Below are 8,096 nucleotides of genomic sequence, written 5' to 3' on the forward strand. Positions count from 1 at the left end.
CACAAACACACACACACAGAGATATATATATATATATATATATATATATATATATATATAACTATATATATACATATCAACACAAGTTATAAATTATTTCCCAAGGTAAATTTATTTATAGATTAATAAGGTATTTCTTGCTTTATTCATATTTTGATTGATCTTTTGGGCTCGAATTGGTCACAAATGTATAATAGTGTTGATCCTGTTGTCCCTTCGAATGAGAATCTACACAACATAATTGAAGGGCGTATTCCTTCCCGTGTGTTAAGATACCGAGTGAAGGACAAACCCTGGTTCAGTGATCATCGTAGACGTGCTTATTTGGAGATGTAAGAGGCCTAGCATTCTAGTAAATTCTTGTCTTGAGTTTCAATAAAATTCCTTTATATCAATAAAGGTAGCCTTATCCATATAAATACATAAGCAAAATTTTATATATATATATATATATATATATATATATATATATAAAACACATCTATATATAAATATATATATATATATATATATATATATATATATAACACATCTATATATAAATATATATATATATATATATATATATATATATATACATATATATATACATATATATATACATACGTATACATAGACAGGCATTCATATACACACATGCATAATATATACATAGACATATAAATACGTGTACACATACAGGTATACATATATAGACACATACATAGACTTACATATACATGTTTTTACCCATGATTAACATGTATGTATAGTTATGCATATATAACCTTATTACCATAAGCATACAATTACGTATATATTAGTACTTATATCTAACATAACAATATATAGTGCTAACGTACTTATGTATAATACATGAAATAATTGTACCCATCAGTGAATGGTAGCTTAGGTCTAAATATTAATTTCACAGTAACGTTAATTATTCACAATACATTCAGTTCTACATTAAGTGGTTAAAGTTTATATATATATATATATATATATATATATATATATATATATATATATATATATATATATATATAGTTTACAAATCTCTTTACATATAAAGGCGTCGAGTTTATACATTCCAAGTCCAATATTCAAGTTTTTTTCAAAGGTTTCTTTCATGGAACTGGACTCTATGATGTTTCTTTCTAATAAGTTATTCGAATGAACCAATTTCTTTGCACATGACCAATTAATAGTGTGATTTTTATCTCTAACGTGGGCAAAGAGTGCATTAGTATCTTGAGCATATCTGACACTTTTCTGGTGTTATGCAATTCTCTTTTCTAAGGCTTTATCAGTTTGACCAATATAGAATTTTTCACAAGAATTGCATGGAATACGATATACACATCCCATGGTAATGTCAGGAGAATTCTTTATTAAGGCTGTTTTTATTGTATTGTTACTCTTAAATGTTACATTTATATTCAAATTTTTTTCAACAGTTGGGAATTTCTTTAAAAGAATTACTATAAAGCAGTACAAGTAAATTTTGTGTATAGTAGTTCTTCCTGTTATCATTACCGAAAAAGGTCTTTTTTGCTGTTCTTAGTGCATCATCTAACACAATTTCAGGCTACTTCAATTTCTTACCTATTGCTCTAATCTCATTTATTTCATCATCAATATATTCAGGGCTGCAGACTCGGAATGCTCTTAAAAACATAGAAGTAAATACAGATTTCTTAACTTTGTTGCTTTGATTTTAGTAGTAATAGACATATGCTGAGATATTCGTTGGCTTTATATATACACTAAACTTAAGTCTATTGTTACACCTGTGTATACGACACTCCAAAAATTGTAGGGTACAATTATTCTCCAGCTCCATAGTGAAATTTATTGATGGTACCAAGCTATTCAATCTCAGAAAAAAATTATCTAAATTTTCATTTCCTGGCCATACACATATTATGTCGTCAATATAACGAAACCATTTTACATTATAAGGTATGATGTTATTGAAGATTCTACTTTCAAAAAGTTCCATATATAGATCACTCAGTACTGGGGATAAAGAGTTTCCCATAGCTATACCAAACGTTTGTGCATAAAATTTCCCATAGAGTTAAAATTCACAATCTTTTATACACAGTTTAATTACTTCTATTAAGGTATATTTGGAAAATGTTAAATTCAATTGCCTATTATCCAAGGTTTCAGACAAAAATTCCAACACGTCATCAATAGGTACTCTAGTGAATAGTGAGACTACATCAAAACTGAAAAGCCTACAGGTACCGTTAATATGTACATCATTCAATTTGTTAATCAAGTCAACATTATTTATTACATTATCATAGTGAATATAAAAAACTTTAACCACTTACTGTACATTGATTGATTGATTTGAAGTTCTCTGGCATCCTGACATCGGAGGTCATTGACGCCGATATCGTTTATCATAAATAAAGATAAAAAGAATATTCAATTAAAACCAGAGTAGTAAATATGTTATAAAAGTTATATAGCATTAAGAAGGCCTGCTTCTGATATAAATCTAAAAATTCCACTAGAAGTTGATATGATATAAAAGTTAAATAGCATTAAGAAGACCTGCTTCTGATATAAATTTAAAAATGCCACTGGCATTGTACGACACATCATATCGGAGGATCTTGGCAAGGATAAACCTGCCATCTTCACCTCGAGCCTCAAACAGATATCCATTTTTTTCAGTGCTATAAGTGGGGCATTCAGTCAACAAATGCCTCACTGTCAAGGGTATCAAACAATCGTCGCAATATGGTTGGTGGCAACCAGCCAGCAAAAACTCATGTGTAATCCAGGTGTGACCAATACGGAGATGACAAAGAGTAGTCTCCCATTTTCGGAGCATCCCATTATATCCCCAAGGGGATATACCAATCACAATTTCTCACATCTTATTTTCGCTTAAACTATCCCAATGCTGTTGCCAATGGTTATAAAAAGAATTCCTAATTGCTGGGAAAAAATCATTACAAAGAATGGGAGACCTTCTTGGTAGCAACTCGGCTGCAGCACTCTTTGCCAGTGAATCTGCCTCTTCATTTCCAGACACACCTCCGTGTGCCGGAACCCAGAAAAATTGAACTGTTATACATTTTAGGCCAATAATTAAAAGCCACTCTAAAATCTTTAAAACTAAAGGGTTACTAGAATTAAAACCTTCTAAAGCTTGAAGGACACTTCATGAATCCCTATAAATGGTAAAATTGCCCTCCTCTTTTAATGCTATTTTCTCAATAGCGGTTAGTATGCCATATAATTCACCAGTAAATATGGAAGATATTGGAGGAAGTGCCCCTCTACAGTTAAAAGAACTACTATATACTCCAAATCCAACGCCAGCATCGGATTTGGAGCCATCAGTATATATAAAAGTTGATTCCCTATGTTCTTCAACATGTTCCATAAAAACAGACCTAGCTTCTAATTCAGTCATGTTTTTTAACACCAATAAAATATTTACAGAAAGATATCTCTGGTAATTTCCACAGAGGGGTTGATGGTATTTTAAATGGAAGTACCTTACCTCTAATTTTATCAAGACTGTTTAATAATTGAAAGCCATAAGGTTGAGGAGATTGTGGGTGTGACTCAAAGTATGTTGAGTTCATTACAAGGCTTGCAGTCTGAAAAGCTAAAGAGTTGGGGAGTCTATAACCTAAACCCATACTGAATTAGTGAATCCATGCAGTAATGGTCTAGAGGTAATTCTCCAGCATCAACAAGGAGACTTGGGATAGGTGAGGTTCTAAACACTCCTGTGGAAAATATTATACCAGCATGATGTATTGAATCTAATATATTTAATTGTGTTGGGGTGGCTGAGGAGTATATTTCACACCCATAACTAATTTTGGAAAAAATTAAGGCCTTGTATAATTTTAAAATAGTTTTGCAGTCTGCCCCCCATGATATAGGGGACAATACTTTTAAAAGATTCAGAGCCTCAAGACATTTAGCTTTTAACGCCTTTAAGTGTGGAACCCATGTCAACCTACAATCAAAAATCAATCCTAAAATTTAGCTTCACCTACACATGGGATCCATTGACCTTTCATGTACATGTCCGGGTCTGAATGTACTCCCTGGACACGACAGAAATGTACAATAGTAGTTTTGCTTGTTGAAAACTTAAACCCATTCATATCAGCCCACTGAATAATTTTGTCCAATGCAAGTTGTAGTTTCTTTTCAACCATTGCCATTCTAGCTCCACCAAATGATATGGAGAGATCATCCACAAATAGTGTTCGGAGAACGTCCCGGGGAATGACTGAGGATATCCCATTAATTGCTAGTGCAAACAGGGTTACACTCAGCACACTCCCCTGAGGAACTCCCTCTTCCTGACATTTACTCTCTGATAGAGTTTCCCCCAATCTCACTTGAAAAACTCCATGTGAAACAAATGATTGGATAAACAGAGGTAGCTCTCCTTTCAATCACATTTCATGAATGGTTTTAAGTATACCATATCTCCATGTATTATCATATGCCTTTTCAAGGTAAACAAAGACTGTCATATGGGACTGTTTGGAAGCAAAGGCTTCACAAATAGAAGACTCAAGTCGTATCAACACATAAGTCGTTGAGTGCAGTTTTCTGAATCCACATTGAATGAGTGATAAAATACCCTTCTTTTCAAGGTACCACATCAGCCTTGCATTGACCATCTTCTCCCTGATTTTATATAAACAAGATGCCAATGCAATAGGTCGATAGTTTGCTGCTAAAAACTTGTCCTTACCGGGTTTTAAACATGCTAAAATAATGGTTAGTTCCCAAACACTTGGGTAACTATGATCATGTCATATTCTATTAATAATGCTTAAAATAAATAACTTTGTATTAAAATGTACATGTTTAATCATTGCATATGGAATTCCATCGGGTCCAGGGGCTGCATCGTTGTAATGAGCAAGTGTGGAATCAAATTCTCTTTCAGTTAAAGGAGAATTATACGACTCTTCCCTTCTTGTTGCAAAATTTTAAATTTTCATTTCTTCAATACTCCTATACTGGTAACCAGGAGCTCATTCACACTTCCTGGATACATTTGAAAAAATGATTAGCCAGGCCATTGTTAACATCATTTGCTTCAGTTACATACTGACCATTCACCTTCAACACTGGTGGTGGGTTGGGGATGAATTTGCCACTTACTTTTTTTTTTTACTTTCCTCCACACAGAAGATGATGGTTTTCTACTGTTAAAGGAGGAAACAAAAGACACCCATAACTGGCGCCTTGCTTCTTTCATGGCACGACAGAACTGTGCTCTACATTTCTTGTATATAATTAAATTCTCATCAGTTTGGTGTGTACGCAATCTTGTTAGAGATCTTCTTGTGGCTCTGTGCAGGCCAGTTAGTTCTGATGACCACCAGGGGACTGGTCGTCGTCTGAATATCCCTTTTTTGGGGGGGAATGGAATTGACTCCTGCTGTGTGAAGAGTTCCATTAAGTAAGTCTATGGCATCATCAACACTTTCAAACTGTTCTGCATTTCCTTCAATTTCACTTAGCTCCCGAAATCTATCCCAGTCCGCCTTATCAAGATTCCATCGAGGCGATCTCTGAAAAGGTGAACCATTGTTGGTGTTTATAATGATTGGTCCATGATCACTAGTATGCCAATCATCTAATGTCCTCCAATCGAAATTGAGAAGGCAATTAGAGCTTACGATTGATAGGTTAATACATGACAAGGTACCTGTTTGGACATGAAAGTGTGTGGGTTCTCCTGTATTAAGGAGTCCTACATCTTCATTTTCCACAATTGATGATATGATATTTCCCCTCGTGTTTGCTAAAACATCACCCCACAAAGGATGTCTACCATTCAAATCTCCAAGTAAAAGAAAAAGTTGAGGGAATTGTTGAATCACCTCTACTAAGTTATCATACAAAATGTTACCATTTGGAGGCAAGTACAGAGAACAAATTGTATATTTTCTCCCAATATCAATCTGTACAACCACTGCCTGCAGAGGTGTATGAATAGACAGAGATATTTGGGGAACATCTCGACGAACGTATATGAGACTTCCGCCATGGCTCCCCACTTGGTAATCATATGGTGTATTATGATCAAGTTTGCTCTCCTGCAGACAAATAATTATGGGGGAATGCTCATGAATAAGGAGCTTAAGTTCTTCACATTTGGCCCTTAAACCCTGTCACTTCCATTGCAAAATGGATGAAAAACTATGGTTTACAATTTGGTAGACCCCTTGGATGGAGTCTTCCCATTAGCAGATTTTGATCTAACACTATTTCTAGGTGTTTTTTTTAAAAAGGGTCTTGATAGATTGGGTTTAGCATTTGTGATTTTCTTTTTATCTTATTGATCTGATTGTTGAGGAGGATGGTGGACCTCCACTTGAATTTCAGATTTATTTAAATTGATTTTCAGTTGATCAGAAACATCAACAGACAAAGCTTCATATTTATTTGACATCGTAATTTTGATATTTCTTATGGAAGGGGGCGAGAGAGATGGAGGTCTCTCTCTTTTCTGATTAATAGGTGGTGAGCCACCAGGTTTTTGCACCTTCCCCAATACAGGTGCACCTGGTAATTTAGTGTCAGGTGGAATCTGCATCAAATCGGGCAAAGACATGGCCTGAGAGAGGTTAGTACTATTGTTGGTAATGGGGGATGAAGGCTGTACAGAAATGGGCGATGACTCAGTTTTAATACACTGAGGCCAAGCCTTAGAAGGCAATATGATTACCTTGTCATGCAGTACTTTATTATCAGAAGTTATACTTCTTTTCTTAGAATTACTGGCAGTGCTAGGTGGGTTTGATGTCTCCTGAGGTAAATTTCCCTTTGATTTTAAGGCCATTGCATAGCTAGTTTATTTATTCAACAGTCTTTTTGCATGTCCCACACTTGTGTTCTAAACTTGATTTGTTTAGGGCAGCTTCCTCCAACTTATACAGTTCGCATCTCCTATCAGTTGATTTATGATTCAAATTGCAGTTTGAACACCTGGCCTCAAGTGTACATTCTCCATGAAAAGGTTTGGAGCAAATACCACACATTTTTTCAATTTTGCAAACTTTGGATCGGTATCCGAATTTAAAACAATTAAAGCATTGTAGGGGCTTTTGTTTGAAAGGCCGAACTTTAATCCTTTCATTTTCAGTAACAATATGGAAAGGTACATTAGCATTCTGGAAAGCAAGTATAATCATTGATGTTCCAGGAACCTTATGCACTTTCCATACATTTAATGGACACATGGAAAGTATCTCCTCCTCTGTAAATTCGTACAGGTCTTCATTAAAGATCACTCCCTTCCATAACTAAAATTTAAATGAGGTTTCATTTCTAATGTAATTTCATCACTGCCAGTCTGTAAGTTAGATAGTATTGCAGACTGAGTCGTTGATTTGGTATGGATGAGATAACTATTTTTCCCAAAATGAGATATATCTCCACGTGCAATGGTTCCTACTTTTTTTCTGAATCAACTTACATATTTCAAAATAATTCCTTATTATACCTTTAGACTCAGCTACAAGCCACATTGGTGGTTTGGGTTTTTTTCTGTGAAGGCATGGGTACATTTGTGTCTCTTTCAAACCAATCAGCAGGTTTGTACACATTCAATTCCTTTGGGACCTTATCACAAAGAGCTCCCATGATGTTCAATTTGTTAATTTTTATACTACTAATATTAATAATGGCATTAAACGCTTCATTATGACTATCAAAAGATATCCAAGAGTCCCATTCTTCATCTCCGAGTCTCATCCTTATTTCCTTTATCAATCCATAGCACTGAAATGCTCTATACATATCATCATAGTTTGTCCCTAATGGAATTTGGGAAACATGAAGGATTCGCAGTTTTCTTGTCATACCAAAATTGCTAGATTTTTTAACATCAGTAGAGTGGTCCTTTTTAGTTCAAAGGTCGTCAACAGAATTTTCCCTAATTACAGTAGTAGAGGTCGGCAACAGTGCCGGGGAAGAGTCAGCGTATCCAGGGGATGGGGGATCGTTATTTGTGAAATCCATAAAACAGGGGTCGAGAAAGGGGTTGATTAGGTAAGGCTTACCTGCTTCAGAATATCGAGGCATCATACGTCAGATAGGAA

The 8,096-nt window shown here is 34.8% G+C and overlaps 1 protein-coding gene across 1 annotated transcript in view; it reads left to right on the forward strand.

The window, feature by feature from the left end:
- Positions 1-8,096, forward strand: part of LOC137621994 (dipeptidase 1-like) — a 597,809-nt gene that overhangs the window by 376,955 nt on the left and 212,758 nt on the right. The window lies entirely within an intron of this gene.

The sequence above is a fragment of the Palaemon carinicauda genome, chromosome 28 (genome assembly GCF_036898095.1).
Source record: "Palaemon carinicauda isolate YSFRI2023 chromosome 28, ASM3689809v2, whole genome shotgun sequence".
Classification (NCBI taxonomy): Eukaryota; Metazoa; Arthropoda; class Malacostraca; order Decapoda; family Palaemonidae; genus Palaemon; species Palaemon carinicauda.